Source organism: Chelonia mydas, chromosome 1 (assembly GCF_015237465.2).
Source record: "Chelonia mydas isolate rCheMyd1 chromosome 1, rCheMyd1.pri.v2, whole genome shotgun sequence".
Lineage (NCBI taxonomy): Eukaryota > Metazoa > Chordata > Testudines > Cheloniidae > Chelonia > Chelonia mydas.
The window spans coordinates 300102866-300116759 of NC_057849.1; positions in this window are offsets into that span (position 1 = coordinate 300102866).

A 13894-nucleotide genomic window follows, 5' to 3' on the forward strand; every position below is an offset into this window, starting at 1 on the left:
TGCATAACCATGCTGGGAAGGAACTGAGACTCAGCAAGCGACAATTCCTCACCTGTTCCTCTCTTGTTCCTGGGGACTGGAGGGGCAGTGAGTGACTGCAGTCTTTCAAAGGGTGCAGCTTACTTCCTGCATCATATCTGGCTGGTTACTCTGGCCAGTCATTGGCAGGAAGAACCAAGGTTCCCTGTCCTAGCCACTCGCTCATTGATAGATGTGAAGGTGAACGAGCCCCTGATGGTGTGGCTGAGGTGGTTAGGTCCCGTGATGGTGTCCCTTGAATAGATATGCGGACAGATTTGGCAACGGGGTTTGTTGCAGGGATTGGTTCCTGAGTTAGTGTTTTTGTTGTGTAGTGTGTAGTTGCTGGTGAGTATTTGCTTCAGGTTGGGAGAGCTCTTTCACCTGCACATCTACCAATGTGATATATGTCATCATATGCCAGCAATGCCCCTCTGCCATATACATTGGCCAAACCGGACAGTCTCTATGCAAAAGAATAAATGGACACAAATCAGACATCAAGAACTGTAACATTAAAAAACCACTAGGAGAGCACTTCAATCTCCCTGGACACTCAGTAAGAGACTTAAAAATGGCAATTCTTCAACAAAAAAAACTTCAAAAACAGACTTCAACAAGAAACTGCAGAACTGGAATTATTTTGCAAACTGGACACCATCAAATTAGGACTGAATAAAGACTGGGAGTGGATGGGTCACTACAAAAAGTAATTATCCCTCTCTTGATATTCACCCCTTCTTGTCAACTGTTGAGAATAGGCCACTTCCACCTTAATTTAATTAGCCTCATTAGCACTGACACCCCACTTGGTAAGGCAACTCCCATCTTTTCATGTGCTGTGATATATATATACAGCTTACTGTATTTTTCACTCCATGCATCTGATGAACTGGGTTTTAGCCCACGAAAGCTTATGCCCAAATTTGTTAGTCTCTAAGGTGCCACATGGACTCCTCATTTTTTTTTTTTTTTTATGGAGACAGTGATGCAAATACCATGCATTATTTGCACAAGTTTATCATGCTATTCATCTATCAATATAGTAATACTGTCACCTAATTGATCAAAATATTGTATTAGTGTCATACAATTTTATGCTGTAAGAGATGAATTTCACCCAAATGACAGAGCTGGAGTATGAATGCCAGGAGAGAGACAGAGAGAGTGTACAGAGAGAGAGAGAGCATGGAAAAATGTTAAGTATGTTTTGCAAATAATTTTGAAATAAATAATCATTACATTCAAAATTTTCCAGTGCATTTTTTATTCTGTTGAAAAGTTGGGTGATTTTTTTGGCTGGTTGGTTGTTGTTTGGTTGGTTTGTTTTTTTACAAAAAATGTTTTTATGAGGTCTATTTATATATGACTTTAATATGAGCTTCTGGCTGCTCTGCACTTTTGAGAAATCAGAACACTTAGGTGCCAAAATACAAACTCAGGAACACAGTTGAGGCATCCATTTTTAAAATCTTGGTCATGGTTATCCCAGGGTGAGAGCAAGAGAGAGAAATGACTTTCTGAAATATCTTGCAGTAAGAAAATAGTTCATTGAATTGTTACAATTCAGAACTGGTTTCAGAGTAGCAGCCGTGTTAGTCTGTATTCGCAAAAAAGAAAAGGAGTACTTGTGGCACCTTAGAGTCTCTAAGGTGCCACAAGTACTCCTTTTCAATTCAGAACTAGTTTTCCTCAACAGTTGCACAGACATAAGTAAGAAACAACTCCACAAAATGGCAGAGGTGTCTGAGTGAGAAGCATGAGTGACCAGCTTCTGTGTGTATGTATAGTAACTACTTTTTATAAAAGATTTTACTATGCATTCAATATTATGGACTCATAATATGCAAATGCATTCTACTGTTAATACATATTCACAGCATACACATTAATGGTTCCAAAGGAGCTGTTACAAGATATGCTCTGAATATGTATTAGGAATAATACACAATATGTAACTAAGAGTATTCTATATTATGAATCCATAATACTGAATGCATAGTATTGTTAATATCCATTCATACCATACACTGTAACAGCTCAGAAGGAGACATTATGGTGTATGTTATGAATGCATATTAAGAATAACACACAAAAAACTTGACTAAATTTTTATGGGTCCCTTGATGTGATATCCTGATGTAACATAGTAATATACCGTACAGTATTCTGTTCCAATGCATTCATTATTCATTCTATTTGTATAATAGGCATATTTTTGATATTTTTCATTTTAATATTTTGACAGGGTTGCAGAGCCTTTTTTACATGGAAATCTTTGTGTGTGGAGGAGTGTGTTTCTGTGTGTGTGTGTGTGTAATTTTGTGTATTGTATTTTTACTAGCTTTACTTGATGGTGACAAATTATTAATATGATACTGTTACAAAACTGTAATGTAAGTACTTATTAAAATTACAATTGTATGTGTAAAATATAAATAGTGAGTGACACTGCATCCAAATATTTATTGAATTACAAAAGAGAAAGGAGTACAGTCAACTTGAGAATCACATTTGTCTCAACTTTCTTTTACCTGTTATAGATACAAGTAACACCAAAGATTACTATAACTGGAAGATGTAGGTGAGGAAAAAATTGTTTATTCAGTTTGTTTACTTGGTGCATGTGACAGTGCTCTGTGAACAGTCAGCTGCACTGTTATGAACTTCTTATCCCATTCACTAGCAATTTTGTGTTATTGACCATTTGCTCTTCTTTCTGAGAAGATTTTTATAAACATCAGGGGAGCAGAAAAACCTTTAAAAATGTTATGAAGGGATTTAATAAAAAATCAATATACTGTATTGGAAGGGTGCTCTTTCAAAAACCTGAATGTTTATTGAAATTAAAGATTCTTATTGATAGGCTCTCTTTAAGGTTGTATTGTAGTGTGAAAAGTTGAATGCTGAGTATATGCTGCAAATAAGTTAATTGTTGCAACCCAACTCACTTACTTTTGCTTGATTCTTGAATAATTCTTCTTGACTTATTTGTGGGAATATAGTGAATTGCTCGTTGACCATTTGTTGTGATGAAATGTCAGTTTGCATGCTTCAGTATATGATCTATTCCTTTTTTACATCTATTACCTCCTTGAGTAAACTACCTGCTTGAGCTTGCTCAGAAATAACTGAAACTACCATAAACAATGCCATATGTCTGATCTACTTTGCTAGAAGTGGGATAAAGTTTCTTGAGCCAAATTCATCTCTGGTGTAAATTCTTTGACTTCATTGGAATTGCATCTGCAATGAATTTGTCTCATAATATTTTATTTTGCTTTACAGAGTAAGTTACATTCCTTACATTGTAACGTTGCAGAACATGTTTATTTCTAACCTTCGCTGAAGAAACAAAGATCACTTTATTAAATGTAGAAAAGGGAATGATAAAATTATTTTTCAGTAAAACTTATTGAAAAGGCCCAGTTTTCCATTCTTATTTACATTGGGTTCAATCCTCCTCCACTGACCTGAGACAGCAAAAAGCATGCGGAAAACTGCCTTAAATGGGTAGCCAAGGATTCCCCCATGAGAGAGCAATCCTCCGGTGGTATCGAGCCATCACAGTCTGCTCTATGCTACCTGCTCCTCCCCTCAGAGGGGCCATGTTGGCGGCAGGGAAAGGCCAAGCCAGCCCAGGCCGAGGTGGCATGTGGTGCCTAATCCTCAGTCATTACAGTGGGCCTTTGTGGGACTACTTCAGCTAACGTAACTTAGAGCAGCCTATAGGCTGCTTTAGGTCACACCTGATTACTTCAACCGAATAGAAGCCTAGGAAAGGATAGTTTAGGGCCCTCACCATTCTTCACAGCTGCACCAATTGTAATTTCAATGCAGGTGAGGAATGAACCCATTGAATAACTCAATGGAGGTGAAGATTGGGGAATTAGAACTACAGGGCAACACTAATAAGATTACACAGTTTTTTGGCCAAGTCTAGTGGGTGTCATAATTGAATAAAAATGTGGGTACCACCACAAGTGGGCCTACACATTCTCATTACCTTATTAGGAGTACAGCAGAGATCAACTGCCTCACTTAAATGGAACATATATGATTGCACTGCACTTGTAGCAATGAAATGACTTTATTTTGTATTTCTTCAACTTAATGTCAGGAATCCATGGGTTGACTGGCTTTGCTGTATTTTGATTCACTCTGGAATATGGCAATTTAGGGCAAAGAGCCTTTTAAACAAGCCCTAGAAAAATTTCAGACCATTTGGGGTGGGGAAAAAAACCAAAACAAAAAGCTATGTTGTGGAAACAAGGCCTTGAATACCAAGGGCCAATGGCATCCCACTACCACTGTACCAAGCACCCTTATTCTCCTTCAAATTCCTTTTCAATACCCACTTCTTTTACCTTGCTTTTTCACTGTTGATCTCCACTTATGTGCTGTATACTCCCTATCTCGTACTGATTTTAAAAGAATAAAACATCAGAATGTATAAATTTCACTTGCAACATCATATTCTTTTACAGAATAACATTCTTTGCTTTAATTCTCATCTGTCTATCTCTCTTCCTTACCTCCCCTTTTTTATTTGTACTATTCTTTTGCTACATTTGGCTGTTGGTACACTATAAAATCCCCAAGGTGGAGACTACATCCTTATTTTGTTTACGTTTTGTTTTCTTATATTTGAAATAGAGCTGTCTATTAATCACAGTTAACTCAAGCGATTAACTCAAAAAATTAATTGTGATTCATCTCAGTTTTAATCGCACTGTTAAACAATAGAATACAGATTTAAATTTATTAAACATTTTTGGATGTTTTTCTACATTTTCAAATATTTTGATTTCAGTTACAACACAGAATAAAAAGTGTACACTGCTCACTTTATATTATTTTATTACTAATATTTGCACTGTAAAAATTAACAAAAGAAATAGTATTTTTCAATCCACCTCATACAAGAACTGTAGTGCAATCTCTTTATCCTGAAAGCGCAACTTACAACAGTAGATTTTTTTTGTTACATAACTGCACTGAAAAATAAAATAATGCAAAACTTTAGAGCCTGCAAGTCCACTCAGTCCTACTTCTTGTTTAGCCAATCACTAAGACAAAGAAGTTTGTTTACATTTATGGGATATAATGCTGCACAATGCTTATTTACAATGTCACCAGAAAGTGAGAACAAGCTTTTGCATGGCACTATTGTAGCCGGCATTGCAAGGTATTTACATGCCAGATATGCTAAACATTCATATGTCCCTTCATGCTTTGGCTACCATTCCAGAGGACATGCTTCCATGCTGATGGTGCTTGTTAAAAAAATAATGTGTTAATTAAATTTGTGATTGAACTCCTTGGGGGAGAATTGTATGTCTCTTGCTCTGTTTTACCTGCATTCTGCCATATATTTTATGTTATAGTAGTCTTGGATGATGGCTCAGCAATCTTGTTCATTTTGAGAACACTTTTGCTGCAGTTTGACAAAATGCAAAGAAGATAGCAATATCAGATTTCTAAAGATAGCTACAGCACTCGACCCAAGGTTTAAGAATCTGAAGTGCCTTCCAAAATCTGAGAAGGATAAGGCGTGGAGCATGCTTTCAGAAGTCTTAAAAGAGCAACACTCCAATGCAGAAACTACAAAACCCGAACCACCAAAGAAGAAAATGAGCAGAACCTGTCATCAGCATGGACGCACGTCCTCGGGAATGGTGGATGAAGCATGAAGACACACATGAATCTTTAGTGCATCTGGCATGTAAATATCTTGCGACGCCAGCTGCAACAGTGTCATGTGAATGCCTGTTCTCACTTTCAGGTGACATTGTGAATAAGAGGCGGGCAGCATTATTTCCTGCAAATGTAAACAAACTTGTTTGTCTGAGTGATTGGCTGAAGAAGAAATAGGACTGAGTGGACTTGTAGGCTCTAAAGTTTTGCATTGTTTTATTTTTGAATGCAGTTATTTTTTGTACATAATTCTACATTTGTAAGTTCAACTTTCATGATAAAGACTGCACTACAGTACTTGTATTAGGTGAATTTAAAAATACCATATCTTTTGTTTTTTACAGTGCAAATATTTGTAATAAAAATAAATATAAAGTGAGCACTGTACACTTCGTATTTTGTGTTGTAATTGAAATAAATATATTTGAAAGTGTAGAAAACATCCCATAATATTTAAATAAATGGTATTCTATTCTTAACAGTGCAATTAATCACAATTAATTTTTATCACGTGATTAATCATGATTAATTTTTTTATTGTGCGATTAATAGTGATTAATTTTTTTAATCATTTGACAGCCCTAATTTGAAACCAACCAGGGTACGGTTATGCATAAATATCTTAAGAGCACTGTAGTAAATCATTTTACTGCTACCTAAATCTACCTTTCAAAAAACAAACAAACACCAATATCCAGTAAGGTTCAGTGGCTAGAAGTTGAAGCTTGACAAAGTCAACGTAGGAATAAGGCACAATTTTTAACAGTGTGGGTGAGGAACCATTAGAACAACTTAATATGAGATATGGTGGATTTACTTGAAATCTTTAAATCAACACAGGATGTCTTTCTAAAAGATATGCTCTAGTTCGACCACACGTTATTGGGCTTGATTCAATGGTGATTCTATAGCCTGTCTTTTGCAGGAAGTCAGACTTGATTATCATAGTGGTCTACTCTAGCCTTAAAGTCCTTGAATAACAAAAAGGAATTCTGTATCTTTTACAGTTTTCACAGAAAAAGGAAATTGATGAAACTCATATAATGCCTCAAAAAATTGCCTCCTTTCCCAAATTCATCATCTTGATATCACTGGTAGACTACATCTTTTACACCAGCTCTCTATGAGACACAGGCCACTATCCCTGTAATAGTGTCCCCCCATCCCCACCCTCCAGCTGCTGTCTCCATCTGAACAACGATCATGCCCACCTTCCATCTAATCTCTTGAAAACATTTTAAATTCCCCTTCCTACCCATGTCATAGACTGTCATTATGGGCTGCAAGAGTATGCAGGGATTTTATTATCACATAATGAAAGAACATATTGAAATATATATGTGCAACAGCCCAGAGCTAAGGTTGCTGTGGTAACAGGAGTGGGATGGAGGACTTTGTCATATCTCTGCGTCTCATACCATATGTGAAGCATGGTACAGATAGGGAGGTTGATGTTAGAATCTTAACTGAGAACTTCCTGACTATGAAGTACTGCAAATGCTCAATATAACATTTTAGAATTTTTTTTACTCTACCGTCTACCTTAATTTACATGCACTATGTTTTTATTAGAAGAATTATAGTGTGATGTTACTGAATAGTTCCATTCCCCTTACGTGTCTTATTGCAGTATCTTTACTTATCCTTGACATAGCCCAACCCATTGGGCTCCAGGATTCTTTGTTAATTTCTTGCTGCACATTCTAGTAAATACCGCACTGAGCTGAATAGGGACTTTTTGCACCCTTGAATTTTAGTTATCATGCTCACCAGGCAAATTTCCTAAAGCTATATCACAGCTCAATTAATTACAATATGGCAATCTCAACTGAAAATGTTTTTTGCTTTTGTTCATTTGTTTCAAACTGTTGTAATGGATCCAATCTAAAATATGTAGACTCCCTGCAACCTGAAACTTGGCAGAGTAAACTCATACTATCATCCATGAAGTTTATTGTGAGCATCTTCCAGATAAGACTTGAAAAATTAATGTCTGCTCCACATTGACATTTATGATTCAATGGCATGTTTTGAAGAAGTAGAGTTTGCCGCAGTGCACTTGGCTAAAATTTTCCTTCACCCACTCTTTTATAGTGTGTGTACTGGAAGAATGAGCATAAATTAGGAGTCAAGAAGCTTTGAGTTCTAATCCCTGCTTTGCCACTGACTTGTTGTGTAGCCTTAGCTAAGTCATTTTACTTTTCTGTCTCAATTTCCTTGTCTGTGAAATGGGGATAACAATACTTTCCCATCTACTTCACAGGAATGTTCGAAGTAATATTTCTACACGATGCTTGTTAGAGGGCTCGTTCCTTCACCCTCCCACTTTCCTGGTCCTTCTCGCGTGAATAGAGAGCAACAATACCTGAAGTCCAAAGGTGCAAACAATTCGATGTTTATTGGGGTGAACTTCCAGCAAGCTTAAATCCAAGTTCCTTTTTTCTTATTTTTGAATCCCAACTTACTTCCTGTTTGCCCCTAATTTATACAGTAATATTCTCAGCTATATCTTAACCAATCATTTTACTGAAATTTACCTAACCAATCCTAACATATTGTAACACGATTAGCTAACCAATTATATCCCACCACTTAATTAGCTTACACCCAGCAAAATTAATTATACAGTAGACAGAAACAATCACAGAACCAGACAGAGACCAGGCAAATAAACAAATAGAAAAGTGGGAACTATAATGACAAAAAAATACAGAAGTGAGGATTTCACAACTACATCTATAAAGACATAAGCGTTTCCCAACTAAGTCTATTGATAAGTGAGTTCTTACCAAACAGAAAGCTATCAAAGTAAATTTCCTTTTACATCTTCTAGGCTCTTCCCTTTATCTGGAGGTGTCATAAATATAAAGGAAAGGGTAACCACCTTTCTGTATACAGTGCTATAAAATCCCTCCTGGCCAGAGGCAAAATCCTTTCACCTGTAAAGGGTTAAGAAGCTAAGGTAACCTCGCTGGCACCTGACCCAAAATGGCCAACGAGGGGACAAGATTCTTTCAAATCTGGAGGGCGGGGGAGGGACAAAGGGTTTGGTCTGTCTGTCTGATGCTTTTGCCGGGAACAGATCAGGAATGCAAGCCTTACAACTCCTGTAAAGTTAGTAAGTAATCTAGCTAGAAAATGCATTAGATTTTCTTTGTTTAATGGCCTGTAAAATAACCTGTGCTGGAGGGAATGGATGTTCCTGTTTTTGTGTCTTTTTATAACGTAAGGTTTTGCCTAGAGGGATTCTCTGTGTTTTGAATCTGATTACCCTGTAAGGTATTTACCATCCTGATTTTACAGAGGTGATTCTTTTACCTTTTCTTTCATTAAAATTCTTCTTTTAAGAACCTGATTGATTTTTCATTGTTCTTAAGATCCAAGGGTTTGAGTCTGTGTTCATCTGTACCAATTGGTGAGGATTATTATCAAGCCCTCCCCAGGAAAGGAGGTGTAGGGCTTGGGGGGGATATTTTGGGGGAAGACGTCTCCAAGTGGTCTCTTTCCCTGTTCTTTGTTTAAAACGCTTGGTGGTGGCAGCATACTGTCCAAGGACAAGGCAAAGTTTGTACCTTGGGGAAGTTTTTATCCTAAGCTGGTAAGAATAAGCTTAGGGGGTCTTTCATGCAGGTCCCCACATCTGTACCCTAGAGTTCAAAGTGGGGAAGGAACCTTGACAGGAGGTGATAGATCGGATCACCTTTCTAAGAGCCCCAGATTGCCTTATTTCAGTGTGACTAGTTTGGAATGTGCGGATGTGACCATAGGCTTCCCAGCTTATGGCTGCCTCTGCTGCTTAGCCAAAGGCCTTAGCCAAAGAACAGGGCCTCAGACTGTCACAGTGAGAGAAGGCCCTCACACAGGCAGACAGTGATTTTTATTCTTTCTTTTATATCTCTAACTAGCTAAATGATAAACATATACCTAAATTCTTAAAGTATAGACCTTTACAGACAGGCCTGAATATCTATATCAGAGGTGGACAAACTACAGCCCGCAGGACCCTCCTGCCCAGCTCCTGAGCTCCTGGCCCGGGAGGCTAGCTCCGGCCCTTCCCCTGCTCTTCCCCCTCCCCCGCAGCCTCAGCTCACTGTGCCGCCGGCACAATGCTCTGGGTGGCGGGGCTGCGAGCTCTTGCCAGGCCACAGCTCTGCAGCTGCGCTGCCCGACCCGGTGCTCTGTGCTGTGCGGTGGCGTGGCTGGCTCCAGTCGGGCGGTGCAACTGCCTGTCCTGGGGCTCTGGGCGGTGCAGCTGTAGCGCCGCCAGCCACCGGTGCTCCAGGCAGCATGGTAATGGGGTGGGAGCAAGGTGGGGTTGGACAGAGTGCAGGGGAGTTTGGGGTGGTGGTCAGGGGGCGGGGGTGTGGATGGGGTCGGGGCAGTCAGAGGGCAGGGAACCGAGGGGTTGAATGGGCACAGGGATTCCGGGGGGGCAGTCAGGAAGAAACGAGAGAGGGGGTTGGATGGGGTGGTGGTGGGCAGTCAGGGGCAGGAGTTCTGGGGGCAGACAGGGAGAAGGGGTGGTTGGATGGGGTAGGGGTCCCGGGGGGAAGTCAGGAATGGGAGGAGGGGTTGGATGGGGTAGCGGGGGGCCGTCATGGGACAGGGAGGGAGGGGTGGATGGGGCAGGGGTCCCAGTGGGGCTGTCAGGGGACAGGGAACGGGGGGGTTGGATGGGGCAGGAGTCCGAGGGGGGCCGTCAGGGGGCAAGAAGCAGGGGGGGTCAGATAGGGGGCAGGGACTGGGCCACGCCATGCCTGGCTGTTTGGGGAGGCACAGGCTCCCCCAACCAGCCCTCCATACAATTTTGGAAACTCAATGTGGCCCTCAGGCCAAAATGTTTGCCCACCCCTTATCTCTATCCTAACACTCCATCCCCCCACTCCCCCCTTTTTTTTCTTTTGGGATTTTTCTGCCTTGGCCTTTACAGACAGGCCTGAATATGCTGTATAGATATGAAGTTTTATATACTATGCACAAGTTGGCTGGTATCCACTGTCTAGCAGCTGGAAGAAAGTATAAAAGAGGGGAAGTGACATCATCACTTGGACTCCCCCTTCCCCTCCCCATCTCACCTGGAAAAATATTTGTAAGAAAAAGGGTTTGAACTGGAGAAGTTTGGTCCCAGGCTGGAAAGTGGTCTAGTCTGTGTACTGAGGAACTGGAACCTGCTTGTACCATCTGTTAGGGTGAGACATTGCTTGATTCGAATCTTGCTTAGTCTGTTTAAGTAAGAATTTAGGCTGCGTTTCTATTTTCGTTTCTTAGGTAACCAACTTTGATCTATGCCTGCTACTTATAATCACTTAAAATCTATCTTTCTGTAGTTAATAAATCTGTTTTATATTTTACCTGAAACTGTGTGTTTTGGTGAAAGATCTTGGGAAATCGCAGCTCAGATTACAAAGGCTGGTGAATATCCACTTTCTGGTGAACAAGTGGCGAACTAGGTAATGAGCTTACACGGGCCACACCTCTGACCAGTGCAAGACGCTACAGTTCTCGGGTGCAATATTGGGGAGTTAGGGGGAATTGGCTGGATCCTCTCTATTGATCGTTCATAAGTGGCCAGGAGATCACCTCAATTGGGTGTGTCCCTGCCTGTGGATGGCTGTGTAAGTGCAGTGCCAGTCAGAGGCTTGTAGCTTGACATCAGCATCACAGTGAGAGAAGCAGCCCAGGTTGTTGCGTTTGGAGGGCTCAGCAGTCCCACAGTCAAGGTTGTACCCTGGAAATCCCATCACACCCACTGTCCCAAAGGTGACTTTATAGATATAGTTTCTGAAGTGCTTTGGGATGCTTCAGGATAAAACATTCTGCCACATAAATGTATAATATTATCTGGATTGCTTTAATAGAGTTATACAAATAATTCCATTAAAACTGTATGTATGCAAATGATTATAGAATAGAACACAAATATAAAGAATATCTTTGTAGAAAAACAAAAAACCATGTTAAGAACATAAAAATGGCCATACTGGGTCAGACCAAAGGTCCATCTAGCCCAATATCCTGTTTTCTGACAGTGGCCACTGCCAGGTGCCCCAAAAGGAACGAACAGGTAATAATTATCAAGTGATCCATTTCCTGTCGCTCATTCCCAGCTTCTGTCAACATACTTAACTTCTTAGGCATACACCTTTTCAGTTCAGTCATTTTGCTATGAAAAGCTTTAAACAGATATTGTGGGGTTGTTAAATCTACTTGAAATTATTAAAATTGAAAGAAAATTGTATACAATCGAATTTAAATTTCACTCGCTTTAGTTTTTCCCTTTTTATTTCTCATCTTGTCAATAAACAATAGAGCGATCAATTTCTCTTTAGTAGGTTTCACTTTCAAGTTCTTATGCACTAGCACTATTAATTATTACTTACAGTGGTTGTCATTAAAATGTCTGTATTTTCCAGGAGATACTACAATTAAGTTATTTCCTATTCAAAGAGAGAGAGAGAGAGAAATTGTGATGTCTTGGATACCAGTGTGAGGCAACTGATTGCACATGCTATCTTTTCAGTTATGACAATGAATATACAATAGCATCATAGGAATGCAGTCTTGTTCTAAGTAAAATCAACGGCAAAACTTCCATTTATGTCCACTGAAATAAGGTTGGGCCCCAAAGCTTCACGGTACTTTGCAGGCAAATAAGGATGGCTCCTAACCCCAGGAATTTACAATCTACAATGGCTGGTTTGCAAACACTGCAGAGAAATGTTTCTTTAAAATGAAACTTCTCTCTAGAACACTTGAGCCATGTCTTTTAGTGCTTACAGTATCAAAACTAGCATCCACCTCTCAGCTGCTCTCAAAATTTTATTACTTAGACTATTTTGTCCTTAGTCACATTTTTCCTACTTAGTTGTGTTTTTTCAGTCTCTCAGAGAGAGAGGTGAAAATATGCTTTGATGAAAGATAAGGTTCAAACATGGGGACTTAACTATGGTGTATGATCTGCTAGTGAGTTTAAAGGAAATTACAATTAAATCATACAAATTGCTTTTGTTTTAGAAGTTTGAAATGCTGACATAGAAGAGATTGCTTTATAGGAACATATTAAGGCCCCCAATCCTGCAAACACTTAATACATGTGCTTCATTTAACTATCAAGAATGGTCCCAATGCAGTCAATGGAATGCTCATGGTAATAAAGCTAAGCACATGCAGAATCAGGGCCTAAGGGCCAGTCTACACTAGAAACGCTACAGCGGTGAAGCAGATGCTCTATGCCCAACAGGAGAGAGCTCTCCCGTCAGCATAATTTCTCAACCTGCCCAAGCAGCGGTAGCTACGCTGGTGGGACTGCTTCTCCTGCCAACATAGCGCTGTCCACACCAGTGCTTAGGTTGGTGTGTAATTGACATCACTCAAGGGTGTCTCTTTTCCCACAGTGACTTATACCAAAGTAAGCGCTGGTGTGTACAAGCCCTAAAACTGATAAGAATGTATTTTCTATATGGATGAAAACAGACCTGCAAGTGAGAGGTGCATGAGATTACAGAAGAGGTGCTGGTGGAAGGAAGGAAGTGGTTTAGCTTTCTAGGTATCTGCTCTGTAAAATCTTTGCTCATTCCTTCTTTATTTATATATCGCATCTGTGCAATCATATGTAAATGTTGCACTGACTTTTTTAAAGTAAATCTCTGCTGTTGATGAAAGGCTTTAGGGCCTACTGTGTCTCTGACTTCTGCAAATCAGTCACCTCAACCAGGTTGCTATTTGCAAACTGGTTGAACCTGAAAAGTAGCCTACGTTTTTCAAACCAAAGTGAATAATGTCAGAATTAGAGGTTAACCCTATTAAAGTGCTACTCTCACCTAGCCCTATGCTACAGCTGCAAGCAATGCTCAGGCATGAAAGCCTCCTTTTTGGAAGTGGAAAGGAGTACTTGTGGCATCTTAGAGACTAACAATTTGTCTCTAAGGTGCCACACCTACGCCTTTTCTTTTTGCTGATACAGACTAACAGGGCTGCTACTCTGAAACCTGTCATTATTTTTGGAAGTGGTGCCCCCCATTTGCTCAGGGCACTTGCAGGGTTACAAGCCCAGCATGGCCCATACCCAACCCCAGCCACCTGGTAGGAGGATGCTCCCAGTTTGTGCCTGGCTGGTGCCCATGACCTTCTTCTGGCCCAGCCTCCCTGCCCCAGCCTCTGGGGAACGGGTCGGGCAGCG